General features: G+C 40.8%; 1 protein-coding gene across 2 annotated transcripts in view; it reads left to right on the forward strand.

The window, feature by feature from the left end:
* LOC131682226 (uncharacterized) overlaps window positions 1–18054 on the forward strand; it is a 500520-nt gene that overhangs the window by 144267 nt on the left and 338199 nt on the right. The window lies entirely within an intron of this gene.

Genomic DNA, 18054 nt, shown 5'->3' on the forward strand with positions numbered 1-18054 from the left:
CCATTTCTTGAGCGACTACCTATCTAACAGCACCTTTCGTGTGGGAATCAGATGTGGTCAATCCGACGCCTTTTCGGAGGACAACAGGGTCTCCCAAGGATCAGTCTTCGCCGTCACACTGTTTCAGGTGTCCATGAACTCTTTTTTCGCCAGCCTGCCGGCGGAGATCTACGTTTTCGTGTACGCCGATGACATCGTGCTGGTCGCGATGGGAAGGACCACCAGACGAAGCCGCCGTAAGTGCGGTGAGCCGATGGGCTGCAGCAGTCGGGTTTAATATGTCTCCTACTAATAGCATGATTACGCGCTGCTGCAACACAAATCATATCGCAACAGGGAGGCCGATCCTGCTGGACGGGGTGATTGTCCCCTACCGCAAAGAACCGAAGATCCTGGGGATAACCATAGACCGTCTCCTTACCATCCTGCCACACTTTCGACAGATCAAAGCCGAATGTCGGAGGCAGCTGTGGCACAAGCGCTGCAATCGCCGCCAAGCACTTATCCACAGCAAGATATTTTACGGGGTGGAGCTGACGGCCTATAATATGGAAGGCTTTATCAACATTTTAAGTCCCCTATATCACGGACCGATCCGCGCTGCTTCTGGCCTGCTACTCATCACGCCTGCTGAAGCGATCGGTGTGGAGGACGGGATCCTACCCCTTCCTTGAGCGGCCGGACTCATCATCGCCAGAAGAGCACTGGGATTTTTGGAGCGGACAGCCGGAGTGGACTGCTTCCTGTTACGGATGTTCAGTGAGATCCATTGCGAATATACAGACGTCGACCTGCCACCAATCGCCACCGAGTTCCAGACCGGGCCTGGCACAACCGCAGACCCAATCTTGACACAAGCTTGTCTATAGAGCCGGCACTGCGATAGTGAGGCCAGGGCCAAATATAACCGACTGATGGCTACAAAGTATAAAAATCACGTGCGGATATTCACCAATTGTTCCATGAGCGGTGATGAGGTCGGAATAGAAAAGAGCGGAATAGGGGAAGGACTATCCTTCCGCCTACCGGCGCCATGTTCGGTGTTTTCTACCGAGGCGTCGGCTATCGCGCTTGCATTGGTTCAGAAACCGGAAGATAGACCCGTCGTTGTACTGTCTGACTCTCTGGCGGCCATATTCGCCCTCGGGTCGGGGAAATCCCGCCACCCCTTCATCCAGGCCATCGAAGCCGAGTATCACCCACCCACCACAATTTGTTGGGTCTCCAGTCACTGCAGTATCGATGGTAATGAAAAGGCTGATCGCATGGTGGCCAGGGGAAGACACACTAGCCGACTCGTCCCGGCCGCAGATATTTTGGGTGAGCTGAAGTCAGGGATTCCCGAAGCCTTCGTACACAACTGGCGCGGCAGAACCGGACACCTTCATCGAATCAAAGGCTCGCCCGACCGCTGGACAGACCGGATTGATAGGAGGAAACACTGAGTACTGTCGCGGCTCAAAGTTGGGCATACGAAGGTCTCACATGCTCACGCCGTATCGCGTGTTCCCCCACCAACATGCGTTACATGTGGTACCCGAACCACTGTGGAATACTTCCTAGTAAATTGTCCAGAGTTAGCCGACATACCTAGCACCTCAAACTACCGCTCTCCATTAGAGAGATCTTTGCAAACGACCCCGCCCGAGAAGAAGTGTTATTGGCCTTTCTGAAGGACGCAGGATTACTCGACCAGCTGTAAAGTTGTCACGGATTCTATACTTGTATTACAAATCATGAACAACATTACAATGCGATGTAAATTATTGAAATTTCAAATGACCCAGTAGGTTAAAGCCTTTAAATAAATAATTAAAATAATAAATCTATCTGAAAATGTATAGTGGAGTAGAGTAGAGTATTGATAAAAATTGAATTCTCAAAGGGGGGCCTCCCATATTGTGACCAATGTCAAAGCAAGCTCAGATGCCAAATTTCATTTGGACTATTCTAGACCCCTGCCCACTTCCCTTTAAATGTTTGAAATTGGTGCCAAGGGAAAATATGAAAGAAAAATATACTAAATAACTTTTGAAGTGGCACTCAGAAAATTAAAATTCATACCTCATTTTAAAGGAAAGAACCTAACTATTTGAATGAAGATATTTCTGTTACTCGAAAAATACATGAAAGAGGATACTGGGCCAGTTTGTCCGCAAAATTCACTATTTTTAATAATTTTTCTGCTCCGTGATGCAAATCATACATGTTTTGCAGTTTTTCTAATGCAAAAAAATCTCAGAAATCGAACGGAAGCTTTTTGACCTTTGTCCGAATACTAGAAGTTGGGGTTATTGAGCCTTTTGCCATTCATATTAAATTATATAATTTTCTCGTTCACACATCTCTATTATTTTCCAATCAATTTTCATAAAAAGTAACTTGTTGAATGTGAAAAACTCTTAGGAATAAAACAAAAATGGATTCGTTACCAGTAAAATTCCGAAACGTTTTTTTACGTAGGATGGTATTGGAGTTGCAGTTTCTTCACAATACAAAATAAATTTGCTCATTCCAACTACTAGCGAAATAAAATAGTGAAAACAGCTTTTTCGTTCCAGCTCGGCTCGAGATCTTTTGGTCCAGTGGTGAAAATTTATTGCCATTTCAGTGCACCATCTCTTTGTGGTTTTATATCACAGTCATACGAGAAAGGAGTGTTGTTTCTTGTCCTTAATGTTCTTGTGTTTGTCCGGCTCGTTGGTTCGTTTGACACTGTCCAATTGATCGAGCTATGATGCGAAACGTTCAACCTAGACCGGAACACGAATCACACAAATCGGCAAGGCAGCTATAAATCAAAGGTCTAAGCCTAGTAGTGGTTACTCTACCGACAGTCGAGCTTTTTGTCGAGAAGTGCTGAGGGGGTGATTTATCAAGTACGGAGAGCACCCATAAAACGAGTGAAGTCCCAACCAATGTCTTGTGGTGATGAACTGCACCAACGTGTGCAGAAAACTAAATTTGAAAATCGAATCGTTTTCAGTTGGTAAGAATCGAATTTAGTTCTTGAAAGTCAATTATCTGGAGCCGTGTCATGGCAATCATAACTTGCCGTCGCTTTCAGGAAAAATATAAGTTTTTCGCCTAATCAACCACAAATGATCAATCCTAACAGTAGTCAGCTCTAGCAGCGAACGTTTCAATTAAAACTTTTCTTGTTTTCGCCAAACTGTTGCCCTCGCAGCAATAAGTCAATGGTTAGTGGTATATGGGCAAACGGGACCACCATAATACCAAACCATCTGCCAGGAACAAATAACTGATAAGATTCCCCCCGGGCTAGAGAAAAAGTATGCCGCCGAGCGACGACGGTTCGAGAAAGGAGCGTGAGAATCATTTGAGCAGTGGCTAGAAACTTTCGAAAAAGTACTTAGTGGCACTAAAACTTTTCCTACACTTGCACATGATTTGTTCTGTCAATAGGGCCGAGCCCCCCATGAATTTACCGTTGATTACGAACAACTTTGGAACTTTCTATAATGATTACTTTCTGCCAATGCCGGTGTGCGGGAACCGAGAATAAGGTGTACGCGTGTCGTGGGACCATTTGACGCATGGATTGGTAGCAATCTCGAAGTCGCTCCTGCTAGTGGACTGGGTTGGACTCATATTGGCTGACAGGACATTTACAAGAGGAACAAATATAAACATAATTATTGATTTGTTGAACAAAATAGGCTTATTTTATCGATATATGGATGGTTGTCGTTCCAAACCGAAGTCGCTACAGCCTACATTCATGAGTATAAAATGATAACGAATTTAGTCTAACATAAATTACATAGTTTAGTTGGTTTAACAAAGATTTTTGTTATTCAGTAGAAAAATGATCCTGTCATTCAAGACGCCTCCATTTGACGATATTCAACAAAAAAGAGATTAAAGTGATTGATTTTTAAACCGCTGCGAGCCTAAAGAGGACGCAGATTTCGAAAGTAGAGTCGATATTGATTAGGAAGCCGCCAATGGATTTATAATTTGTTATCTGCTAATCTCCATTCTAGATGAGACAGCGGCAGCTGATTATACTATTTTGACCATCCGGAACTCGACATAGCTGTCACCGTCGAATTTGCCCTAAATTTCTTTTCTCCGGAAAGCCCGAACCATTAAGTTGATAACAAAATCAAAGCGTTGCCCCACTACTTATCAAATTTCCCGCTTCGCAGCACATTCGGATAATATAGATCTCCTTTTACTCATTCCAATCGCAGTCCAAATCTGCCAGTCTGTTCGTTTTTCTGACGGCGGAAAATTTTTCTCCATCTCAGCTACCGAACGCTCCCCCGCCCACGATTCCATTATATTGTGCGCCTCAGCACGGGATTAGTGCTCGTGGCTCGTGGTGGATCCCAACTGTCCCAGGCTCGGATTCTGTCCAGCGGCCGAGGATGGCACGTACTTTTCGCATCACAACCAAACTTGTTTGATGCTAGGCGCCGGGCAACAGCAGCAACTTTTATCAAAGGCTTTGCTTCGGCAACCCACACCTAATTCCTGTTACCAAATACTATACTACCCTCTAGAATATACACAAGCAACCCAGCCGAACCGAGCAGAATGGAAGGAGTGATTTAAAGAGATTTTCCATTAACTTTCGCGGAACTTGGTCGTAATTCATCTGACGCAAAGCGGAAGGTCGTCCCGTCACGCCCGGCCGAGATGGAACCAGCCTTCACAATGATACGGTTTGTTCGCAAATTATGAAGCCATTTCATAACGGGGCTCATTTCGTGTCCTTGGAAGGCATTGCGTTCTGTGCGGCTTTCGACGCAAATCAGGGATTTTTTGCACTCTTCGACCGATGGCAGCTTGAGTTGCGGTTTTGAGAAAGCTGGCCTTTAACGAAGATGTCATGGGGCTTCATGTCCTTTTCGGTATGATGAAACGATAACATAACGCAGGCAATATTCAACATCTCACTGGATACGGCGAGAAGGGTGCGAAATAAGGACTTGGAATATAAATTGCGATAAGTGTTGGAGCAAAATCGTTGAATTTGTCTTGCAGCGATCCGTCGAAAAGCAAAAGGCAAATATTTTACTCAGACCTGGTCCCACTTGGTATCTTTGACGACAGGTTACCGTCAGAATCGAGAGAAGCAGTACTGCTTAGCGTCCGAAAAGTTTTGAACTATCAATCATTTTAATTCCGAATAACTAACTGTTCTGCTTGGGTAAAAGTTACAGTAATAGAAAAATCAAACCCCTCCTCTTGAGAATTTTCTGCGCTCGGGCTATAGGAGGTACACTGTTTGGCAATTATTATTATCGTAAAACAGTTTTTCTAACAAGAACTTTATACATGTTCTTAAATTTCATACTAATTGACATACAAAACTTCAATTTTATTACAGAATATATTCTAAGTATCATTTTAAATCGAAATGCAATTTACAAAAATCTTCCAAAACCAGTTAATTCGTGTGATTATGCCATTTTTAAAAATTGTTCGCGTTACCCCATCATAAAATGTAAAAAATCTACTTTTTATCATTTTAAACACGTAAAAGAAACTTTTTCAGTGTATTTGGATCATGGAAAAGCTTTCAATAAAAAGTTTTCCTAGCAACAACTTTTGACATATTTTTATAATTCATACCTACCATTTGCAGTCAAAAATACAATTTTCTTTTTGACTATGATTCTAAACGCTATTTTAAATCAAAATGCTCATAACATAAAATTTCTGAAATGTGGTGATTCTCAAGATATTTTAAATTTTGTTTTAACAGCACAATTTTTTTGTTCTATTACGACCTTTTCAGAAGTTATTTTCGTTTCTCCATCGACGACAATAAGTTTTTCAGAAGGACCATAGCATTTCCTGTAACTTTCTCTTTGACATTAAGGTGATATTGTAAACCATTTGAAAGATATACGAAAACAACCAAAATACCATAGGGTCTTATGATGAAACTAAATAGTTCAATTATATTTTGATTATTTTCATTTAACTTTCAAATGGATTATAATATTGCCTTGATATCAAAAGAGAAGTTACAGGACATGTTATGGGTCTTTTGAAAAACCTATTGTTGTTGATGAAGAAATGCGAATGACTTCTGAAAAGGTTGAAAAAAACAAAAGAATTGTGTTTTTAAAACAAAATTTAAAACATCTCGAGAACTACTACATTTCAGAAAATTTTTGTTAAGAGCATTTTAATTTAAAATAGCGTTTAGAATCATACTCAAAAAGAAAATGGCATTTTTGACTGTATGTATGAATTATAAAAATATGTCAAAAATTGTTGTTCAATAAACTTTTTTTTTGAAAGTTTCTCCATGACCCAAATATACTGAAAAAGTTTCTTTTACATTTTTAAAACGATAAACCTTTGATTTTTGACATTTTATGATGGACTTACGCGAATAACTTTCAAACATGGCTTAAGTACACGATTTTACTGTTTTTGTTGGAACAAAATTCCAAATATCTCAAAAACCAAAATTTTTTTAAAATTTTGGTTAAATGCATTTCGATTTAAATTGATACATAGAATTATATTCGTTAATAAAATTACAGTGTTGTATATCAATTAGTATGAAATTTGAAAACATGTATAAAGTTATTGTTAGAAAAACTTTTTTACCGATAAGTTCTCCATCATACAATCACATTCAAAATTTTTCTCTTTCGGTTTTCATTGACAAAATATAAAAAAATAGAAAAAATGTTTTTTTTTGCGATTTACATTTTTAAAACAAATTTTTGTTTTGTGAAAAATGGCACAAATTTTTTTTTCAGTGTATATTTTTTTTGTACATGAATATTCAGTGAATAAATATTTTATTCACTGAAACTCGTTCTCAGAAAGTCATGCTGTATAAAACAGAGTAACCGAACAAAACACTTTTGAAATGAAAGCACGTAGAAATGTTTACGCCTTTTTGAAAAATTCCCCCTGTATCAAAATTTTGAACTTGTCAGAGAAAATCATGGAGATTCATAAACCGAACACAACTTCAAAGTTTCGTTCGAATCGACGATGGTCATATTTTGTGGTCGGCCGGTTTCTCATGGAATCCATCTTTTGCAGAACAACTTAAAACACGGGTTGAAAGCAGTGATGAGCTCCATCACGGTACTGATGGCAATCTAGATGGCTAGACAAAAGAGAATGAAACGGTTAGCAGTCAAAACATGTAAGCGATGCCTATTGAGTTACGGTTCACACTCCAATGAATTGGAAACTGTAAGACGGTTCTCATCTGAATCTTTCACTCATCGGAATCATTGCTGAGAGCAATTGAAACTGATCATCTTTTTATTTAAAATATAAATACGGTTATGACGGTCATCTTATTATAATCATTATTCCTCCTTACCATTATGAAATCGACAACCGGTTGTCACGGTAAAGATGGACACGTCTATCATTACCAGGACACATTTTAGTGAACTCGGGTGATTCATAGTTATACTGCCTAAGCTCGACCCTCAAACAGAAGACAAAGATTAAGCCCACACGATATTAAGCTTATTCTAATGACCCTGCTTCTTCTAGTTTTCCGATCTGTTTACTTCACATCCTTGATCTCCTTGAGTACTATGGCTCTAATTTTCATAACTTTCCCTAACCAGTAATCTCTAACTAGTTCAAAACTTTTTGAGCATAATCCGTAAAACAAAATGCTGTATCGCGATTGTATTCATAGCTTTTCGAACTTTATACAGGTTCCGACTATGCGACGTCAACTGATTCATAATTTGTTACATCTTGAACATGATCTGGTTTTCGTGGTTGTGAAGTAATTCACAAAATCCAAGCATATTTTTTCGTAAACTATTTCACGATATACGGAATAGTATTCATGAATCTTTTCAATCATCCTGTACTATTTCATGATTATTAATATATTGGACACAATTCAATATCCATGCTCTTGAATTAGTACACTATGCTAAATCCAAAAAGTCATATGTCTCGCAAGAACATAAACAACTTGCTTGTCCCGAGTGACATCTCGGAAGTATAAACACAGAAGTTCGGGCTTCGATGATGGGAAAAGTGGACCTCAAACCAGTTTTTGGTTTAAGTACCAAATGCCTGGAATTTAGCAAAAAAATATTTGTTTTAGTGTGAAAGGGCACAATATTTAACTTAAAGTTAGTATTTAGCGTCTAGAAATTTCCTCATCAGTAACTAGCACCTTCTTGGTACCAGTTACATGCTAAATCTAAACCAAACCAAAAAAAACTATTTCGGATTCCGCTTTCCTCACCAGCAAAGTCCGAGCTTCTGTGCTTGTACTTCCGAGACATCACTCGGTACAAGCTAGTCGTTCAAGATCTATGACCTCTTGGATTTAGCGTCTAACAAGTGCCAGTTTAGATTTGGCATCTAACTGGTACCAAGAAGGTGCTAGTTACTGGTGAGGAGAATCCGAAACTCTAGGTATTTTACGATTTTATAAACTATTTCACGGGCACGTCTACCAGTCTTCCAGTTTTTCAGTCTTCATTTAAGGTTGTTATAATATATATATAATATTTTTTTAAAATAATTTTTTGTTTACTTTTTACAAAATTTCATCCAAATCAAAGATGGAGTTTTTTTGTAAATCGACTTTAAATTTCGATGAAGTCGATGAAGAATTTTTTATATATTTTTATTAAAAAATTTGACTAATTTTGTGCAAATCACTCGTTCAACATTTTTTGTAGGATTTGTCATTTTTAGACCATAGTCATTTGAAAAAAATTGGTAATTTTTTCTGACCCTTTTCAAAAGACAGTCTAGATCATTTTTGGAAAAATAAATTATGCAAAGTGGGTTTTCGTGACCAATTCTTCATTTCCAGAAATTTTCATTAAAACCTGATAGGGTGCTTCCAGCAATGGAATTATGTTTACCTATGAAATCATTATTTGAGAAACTCTTAATAAGCAAAAATAATAAATTGAGTTTAAATAAAAATCTATCGGGGTAATCACAGCTGTTGATCGGCGTATCATATGTTTTCATTGCTGTGGCTTCGCAATCGCTTGCGTCGGCACATGCCGCTGAACGGTGGTTGGTGGAATAGGGGTCCGAATAGCCCCGTACGCTCATTTCGCCCAAAAGTGGTGATATCAGTGTTTTTACTCAAACAAAAAGCATGCCATAAAAAGGAACTTCAAACTATCCAAAACACTGTTATTGGTTTTACTTTTATTTGTTACTTTAATCACGATTTTACCATTACTGTTTATGTTTTGAGAATGACAAAAAAATGGAACACATTGTATATCATTTCTAAACAAACCAAAGAATTAGACTCACCTGCCAAAATTAATATTTTAAAATAGCGGTTCCACGAAGATGTACGACAGTCAGAAATCCTTACGTTCTTCTGAAGAATCGAGGGGGTCCAAATTTCCCCCACGGTCTTAATAGCCCTATGCATTTTATTAGGCAAAACTATATTACCCATTATAGTGGCTCATTTTTTTGTTTGAATGTTCATAATTTTGTTTTTAAAGAAATGTTTGTGCGCTGAATTGCTTTACTGGACATTTCCATACATAGGAAAAGAACTTCACTACTTATTAGGGTGACTCAAAAATAAGAATTTTGTTTTACGAGTCAAATGATTTTCTCGAAAGAAATTACAGTACGCTAGCTTTATACTTAATATTGAAACAAATTAACGTAATTAACGTTGAGGAACGACATTAGGAGCTTCCGAGATTTGAATATCAGTTAAGAAGAAGTTAAGAATCAGTTAAGAATTAGAATAAAACGTTACTAAAATATTAGCGGAATAAATTACAAATTTCGGACGAAGTTGATGCTTGAACCCCGTCGAGTGACATATGAGATGGTAAACCGACTTCCTTCCTCTGTTCGTTGACGTGATTCCAGAAACTTTTAGGGTTGTTTCTTAGCTTGTTCTGTATATGTTGAGTGATGTAGTACTTGTACTTCATTAGTCGGTTTTGTTGTACTTCTATTCTATTATTGCTTTTCCATTACTCATGTACACCAAAATAGTATAGGTGAATTTACACACTTCTAACAAATCTCTTTGCATATTTTTTCCTTTATTCGGCATGTTATGATTCCTTTTATTACTGCATCCTAAACCAGATTCATACTAACACCAACACAATTAATTGAATATTCACTCGTATTCCTACAAACGCTCGTGTCCCTCGCGATAACACAAACCTGGTCATAAACGCGAACATATGCAATTGCAATCATCTACACGTACTTACGCCCGCGATTTCGCCAATATTAAAACACCTTGATAATTATATGAACGTTGAAGCACATATAAACATACAAACGCGATCTCAAGCATTAACTCACCACTCGCGCGATCATGAATTGGTCACTTCCTCTAGCCTTGGTATCAGCAGACTAGGTCCATGCCTTCAACTGGACCAATTAAAAAAGGAAAGCTCTCATATCCACTTCCTGTCAGAATGTGAACCGTACTCCGAAAATTGAATATCCGAATGACGGTCCTCGTGACCATCCAAGAACACACGCGAATATGTGAATGGCCATACAATTACAAAATCGAACTCACACACGCGAAGTCACATGCACGCAAGTACATGCGACAAACAAGTTAACATACAAACGTTTAAACCCTTCGCGATCAACCACGCACACCTACGCCTGCGATCGCGCAAACTTGATAACAATAAGGTGATACGCTCCGTCCTAGCAACTTGGGTCCATACATTCAGTTGGACCAATCAAAAAATAAAGCTCATATCCCCTAGACAACACCTTTCATGGCGCCATGACCGGGATGGTGACTCTAGTGATATGGAAGATCTCATCTTCTTCAAGCATCTGAACCGTACACCGAAAATTAAGTATTAGATTCACGGTCCGTGCGCGATCATCCAAGAACACACGCGAATGTGCGAAAGGTACGCGATTTTAAAATACTAACAAACGTAAAGCTACGTACACGGAAAAAAATCTGTTCATAAATTTATGAAAACAAGATCACGATTTCGTGAACTGAAAACCGTTTCTGAAATTATGAATAATAAACCACGTATTCATGAAACTATTTGTTTTTTTTTTTTTTTTTTTTTCAATTCGTTTATTTGATAAGGCAGGTTTGCGTTAGCTTAAAGGTGCCAATTTTGTTTTGTTTTACATTTTAAATTACTTAAAACTAGGGGCTTACATATTGATTTTTGAAATTAAACTAAGGCTAATTTATAGCTATACATATACACAAGGGGGTAGTATAATTTTCGTAAGATTAGAGGGGTCATTTAGTTTTTATGGCAATATGGTTTGACATTTTTAGCAATGAGATTATTGGAGCAAATACTAAGGGGGAAAATTTTTACGACTATCTTAAAAGTAGAAATAATTAGAGGGCGTGATTAAATTTTGTAAAGATTCGGAGACATTAATTAGAGTTATTTTATGTGGTAGTAGAGTTGGGCATTTTCAACGAGATCATATAATATAATAGTTAAAACTAGAAAAGGCAAGAAGAGCTAAATGCTTCATGAAGATATTTGGGGGGGGGGGGGGGGGGAAGGGGTGTTACTTCTGCGTATAAGAGTCAGGGGAAGTAGGGTGGACAAACATGGCAGGGGGAGAACATTATTTCAGTTTCAGACTTCGGGAGATCAACGGATGGATTACAGAATCAGGGTGGTCTTCATCAGGAAGAATCATGTACTGGGACGCCAGGTGGTCGTTCTCGAGATGGCAGGGGTTTCTCCAGACGATTTCGTAGTGCGGCTCAGATGTTGATCGGCTACATTTCGAGTTGTGCGTGTGATGTTCGTGCTTTAGGTCCCGTGTTTGTTGGCTCATTCGACAGGGATGTTTTGTGTCGCCTTGGAGTCGCATCAAACCATCGTGGGTGTATGGTACAGGTGGAAGAGAGCGCTTCTGAGAATGATAAGGAAAAAGGGGCAGTTAAAGTTGGATATTGATGGTTTTTATGAAGGTGTATATAAGGGACATATAGACGACATCGCGGCTTGCCAGCACATCTCGGACCGGGACGTTGGGTGGTCTTCCTCGGGCCCGGAGGGTGTCCATAAGCCGAGACCTGGCGGAACTGTACTCGGTGCACGCCCAGACTATGTGCTCTATATCGTGATAACCGTCGCCACAAGCGCAGATACCACTCTCCACGAGCCCAATACGTCGGAGATGTGCATCCAGCGTGTAATGGTTCGCCATGAGTCGGGACATCACACGAATGAAGTCACGACCCACATCCATCCCCTTGAACCAAGGTTTCGTCGATACCTTAGGGACTATCGAATGTAGCCACCTTCCTAGCTCCCCATTGCTCCACGAGGTTTGCCAACTTTCGAGGGTTCTCTGATGAGTAATACTGAAAAATTCGTGGAAGCAAATTGGTCTTTCAAAAACGTCACCTTCAATGGCACCCACCTTAGCTAAGGAGTCCGCCTTCTCATTGCCCGGAATGGAGCAATGAGAAGGGACCCACACCAAGGTAATCTGGAAAGATTTGTCAGATAAAGCACTCAGTAGCTCCCGTATTTTCCCCAAAAAATACGAGGAATGCTTTCCATGTTTCATCGAGCGAATAGCGTCAATAGAACTCAGACTATCCGAGACGATGAAGTAATGGTCTGCGGGTAATGTGTCAATGACTCCAAGGGTATACTGAATAGCAGCTAGTTCTGCGGCGTAAACTGAAGCAGGGTCACTGAGTTTGTAGGAGGCGGTGAACTTTTGATTGAAAATACCGAAGCCAGTGGACCCTTCGAGGTTTGATCCGTCAGTATAAAACATCTTAGAACAGTCGACTTCTCGGAATTTATTATAAAAAATATTTGGAACCACTTGTGGGCGTATATGGTCCGGAATTCCAATAATCTCATCTTTCATGGATGTGTCGAAAAAAACAGTAGATTCAGAAGTATTTATGAAATGCACACGGTTGGGATTGTAAGAAGAAGGATTAATATTTTGCGCCATGTAGTCAAAGTACAGGGACATAAAACGGGTCTGAGAATTGAGCTCAACAAGCCTTTCGAAATTTTCAATCACCAACGGGTTCAAGATATCGCATCGAATGAGCAATCGATATGAGAGTTCCCAAAATCGATTTTTCAGCGGGAGAACGCCCGACAGGACTTCGAGACTCATCGTATGGGTCGACTGCATGCACCCTAAGGCGATACGCAAACAACGATACTGAATTCTTTCGAGTTTGATGAAATGTATGTTCGCGGCGGATCGAAAGCAGAAGCATCCGTATTCCAGTACCGACAGTATCGCTGTTTGATACAACCTAATTAGGTCTCCTGGGTGGGCACCCCACCACGTTCCGGTTATTGTACGAAGAAAGTTGATCCTTTGCTGGCATTTCTGTTTCAGATACCGAATATGGCATCCCCAAGTACCTTTCGAGTCGAACCAGACCCCTAGATATTTTACTGTGAAGACCTGAGCTATAGTTTGACCCATTAATAGAAGCTGTAGTTGTGCTGGTTCACGCTTCCTAGAAAATACAACTAGCTCAGTTTTCTCCGTGGAGAATTCGATACCTAGCTTAATAGCCCATGCAGACAAATTGTCCAAGGTATTCTGTAATGGTCCTTGTAGATCGACAGCTTTGGGTCCCGTAACAGACACCACGCCATCGTCTGCAAGTTGTCTTAACGTGCAGGAATTGTCAAGACATTCATCAATGTCGTTGACGTAGAAATTGTATAACAGGGGGCTTAGGCATGAGCCCTGGGGAAGGCCCATGTAGCTAAATCGTGATGTCGATAAGTCACCATGCGAAAAATGCATGTGCTTTTCCGACAACAAGTTTAGTAAAAAGTTGTTTAAAGTCGCTGAAAGACCATGCTGGTGCAGCTTCTCTGAAAGAATGTTGATAGAAACTGAATCAAAAGCCCCCTTTATATCTAGGAACACTGATGCCATCTGCTCTTTACTAGCAAAGGCCATTTGAATTTCGGTTGAGAGCAACGCAAGACAATCATTCGTCCCTTTGCCTTTGCGAAAGCCAAATTGTGTATCTGACAGTAAGCCATTTGCTTCGACCCAATTGTCGAGGCGGGATAGGATCATTTTCTCGAACAACTTCCGGATACAAGATAGCATTGCGATCGGTCGATACGAATTGTGGTCGGAGGCTGGTTTTCCTGGTTTTTGGATGGCGATGACCTTCACTTGCCTCCAATCGCGTGGGACAATGTTAGCCTCAAGAAACTTATTAAATAAGTTCAACAAGCGTCTCTTGGCAGAGTCTGGCAGATTCTTCAACAAGTTGAATTTGATTCTGTCTGGCCCTGGAGCTTTATTGTTACACGACAAGAGAGCAAGTGAGAACTCCACCATCGAAAAAGGTGTTTCGTTCGCGTTATCGTGACGGGACGCGGCGCGGTAGATCTTCTGTGCCGGGGCGGAATCCGGACAAACCTTCTTGGCGAAATCGAATATCCAACGGTTTGAATATTCCACGCTCTCATTAGTACTGTTTCGATTTCGCATACGTCGGGCTGTTCCCCAAAGAGTGCTCATCGATGTTTCTCTCGTTAATCCGTCGACGAACCGGCGCCAATAACCGCGTTTTTTGGCTTTCATCAAACTCTTCATTCGCTTGTCTAACGTCGCGTACTGTCGAAAACTAGCGGGTAACCCGTCGTTCCGGAAGGTCTTAAACGCGGCGGCCTTCTCTGCGTACACGTCTGAGCACTCTTTATCCCACCAGGGATTGGGAGAACGTTTTTGTATGTTCGCGCCGGGTACTGGCTTAGTCTGAGCTTGATTCGCGCTGTCGAGAATCAAGCCAGCCAAAAAGCTGTACTCTTCCTCCGGAGGAAGTTCTTGAGTAGATTCGATGTTGTCGGATATCGCGGCAGCATAGCTCTTCCAATCGATATTTCGTGTGAGGTCATACGAAATATTGATTGTTTCCAATGGCCTTGAGCCGTTATTGATTGAGACTACGATCGGCAGATGGTCGCTACCGTGGGGATCAGGGATTACCTTCCACGCGCATTCTAACTTTAGCGAGGTCGAGCAAAGGGATAAATCTAATGCGCTTGGGCGCGCTGGTGGGGGAGGAATCCGTGTCATTTCACCCGTGTTTAGAATTGTCATGTTGAAGTTGTCGCAAATATTGTGAATTAAAGAGGAACGGTTATCATCATAAAGGCAACCCCATTCCGTACCGTGAGAGTTAAAGTCGCCTAAAACTAGTCGCGGGGCAGGCAGGGATTCTATGATGTCATGTAGCCGGCGATGCCCAATCGCGGTGTTGGGGGGAATATATATGGAAGCTATGCAAAGATCTTTGCCTTTGATTGTTACTTGACAAGCGACAACTTCAATACCTGTTATCGAGGGAAGGTTAATTCTGTAGAAGGAATAGCGCTTTTTGATCCCCAAAAGCACTCCTCCATAGGGGGTGTCTCGATCCAGGCGAATAATATTAAAGTCGTGGAAGTTGAGATCTATGTCGGAAGTTAACCAAGTTTCACATAATGCAAATGCATCGCAACTCAAATTATTTATTAAAATTTTGAAGGAATCGATTTTCGGGATGATACTTCTGCAATTCCACTGTAGAACAGTGATCAAATCCGTGACCTCGTTCGATGAGTTAGCCATCGAAGGATACAATCGCTGAAAGGAGGGGCCATTTAGCAGTCAACTGCTTCAAAAATGTTCTTACTGTAGGGAGAAAAGCTAACAACAGACTTTTAATAGGATCAGTTATATTGAAAGTTTTTATTATCCAGTCCACAATGTCCGAGAGTTTGATAATTCCAGTGCCGCGATTATTCTCGAACTGAAACAGAGGAACACTTGGGATTTTTGATGTTCCGGGAAGTGCTGGGAACTCCTTCTCTGAGTTTAATCCTCCGAGACCAGGAGCTAATTGCTTCGGTTTGGTTACAACACTTCCAATAGATGTGACTTTCTGAGTCCCGTCAAGGGATACCTTCTGGCCTTTACAACGAACTTTAGGAGAGGAAATGTTCCTCCTCTTCCTATAACTTCTAGGCGCCCTAGTAGATGTTCCCTCTTGTGGGTCATCAGCCTCGCCCTCGTTAGGAGGCAAGTGAGCATAGATGTTTGTTGAGGTTGGTGGTGTAGCTTTCTTTAGCATTTCTGCAAAAGAACGTTCGGATCGTCCAGCAAGGGAACGTTTTAGTTTATCCCCGCGTAGTTTGTACGCGGGACATGCCGAGATATCATGCAGATTCTCTGCACAGTAAGGACACTTCTCAGCATTCTTACTGCACGAATCATCTAGATGATTCTCCCCGCATTTTCCACAGCGGGCCTTATTGCTACAATGGGTGGCTGTGTGACCCAATTGTTTACACTTTGTGCAATTCATGACCCGCGGCACAAACAGACGCACAGGCAGACGAACCTTGTGCAAGAGGACGTAATTTGGCAAAGCGGTACCAGCGAAGGTCAACCGATAAGAGTTTGATTGGGGGTACGTTTTTGAACCATCCCCCGCAACTACTACTGAGTGCAAACGCTTGCATTCGAGTATTTTCACTGGCTGAAGTAAGCGGTCTCTGAAACGGCCAACCCCGTACTGCAGCAGATCCTCGCATGTCAAACTGTCATCGGTGACAACGCCTTCAGACTGTACTTTCACAGCTGGAATATACACGTGATAGTCCTTCGTAAAGTGCTCGCAGCAAGCAATATCGTTTGCCTGCTTTGAGTTAGTCAGCACGACCCTCAGCCTGTCTGAGCGGACCTTTTTTATTTCGATCACAGCCGAGAACCGTTCCGTCAGGTCTTTTGAAATCTGTAATAGATTCAGCGATTTTGTTTTGGGCCGAAAGAAGACCACAAAGGGACCGGTCGAGAGCTCTGGATATTGTTTGGGTCGGGGGAGAGCCTTAGGAGTCGACTCGATCTCCATTTGGCCATCCGGGGAGGAAGCCATCGACACCGTCAACGCACGGGGTCAGCACCCGCGCAGACGGGAAAAAGCCGTAAATGTATCAAAAAGGTAGATTTCACTTATCTGTATACTCGTTTCCCACGACGCACCAGTCCAGCTTAAATAGCTGGTTATTGTTCAATCCTCGCTTTACGAACAAAAGGTTGAGGAATGTGGCCTAACGGTTAACACACGCACAAAAGAAAATAAAAGTCCAAACCTCGAAGAGGCAGAGAATGGCAAAATAACCTTGAACGCGGATTACTGCACTGTTCTTTTTCCAACAGACCGAAAACAAAACACTTCTATCTCGATCGAGCGATGCGTAGAGACTGAAACTATTTGTGTTCCCCTAAAACTAGTTCACGTCGAATATATACATGGCGTTACATTCGAATGTTTGGTAGGGTCTTTGTGGTTGTTCCCTGGGCTTGTTTAAGTTTTGTTGTGATCCTTGTTCATAGTTTGGGAATACACAGCCAACAGTTGAGCGATGTTCATGATTGCCGGAGTTTATTCGCGAATTTTGTGCTTTCTGTTCAAATTACCGTGATATTTTATTCATGAGTTTGCTATCGGATGTTTATCTCAGAGTAGCGTGATTTATGTTCATGATTACAGAATCTTAGTCATGATTTTTGTAATTTCTATTTCGTGCTATACTAGTCATGAGTATAGTGATTCATGCTCATGATTTCAAGATAATAGTAACGATTATTGAGTGAGTAATGTGATTTACATTCATGATTTCAAGATCTTTGTCACGATTTTCATAAGTTCTATTTACGTTATCATGAGACTTTGGTCACGTTTAGAGTGATTCATGTTCATGAATTCAGGATCTTAGTCACGAGAGTTTGATATTTTAATCGCGAGTAATGTGAATTATAATCATGTCAGAATCTTAGTCACGATTTTCGTAATTTTTATGCACGTTATTTTGATATTTTAATCACGAGTAATGTGATTTATGTTCATGGTTTCAGGATCTTGGTCACGATTTTTGATATTTTCGTCACGCACAGTATGATTAATTTTCTTGATTTTCGTAATTTATTTGCACGTTACCGGGATATTTTATTCTAGAGCGTACTTTCGAATTGGACACGTGGAGTGATGTGACTAATGTTCGAGACATAAGCAGTTTTATTATGATATTCGTAATTTCG

Source organism: Topomyia yanbarensis, chromosome 2 (genome assembly GCF_030247195.1).
Source record: "Topomyia yanbarensis strain Yona2022 chromosome 2, ASM3024719v1, whole genome shotgun sequence".
Classification (NCBI taxonomy): domain Eukaryota; kingdom Metazoa; phylum Arthropoda; class Insecta; order Diptera; family Culicidae; genus Topomyia; species Topomyia yanbarensis.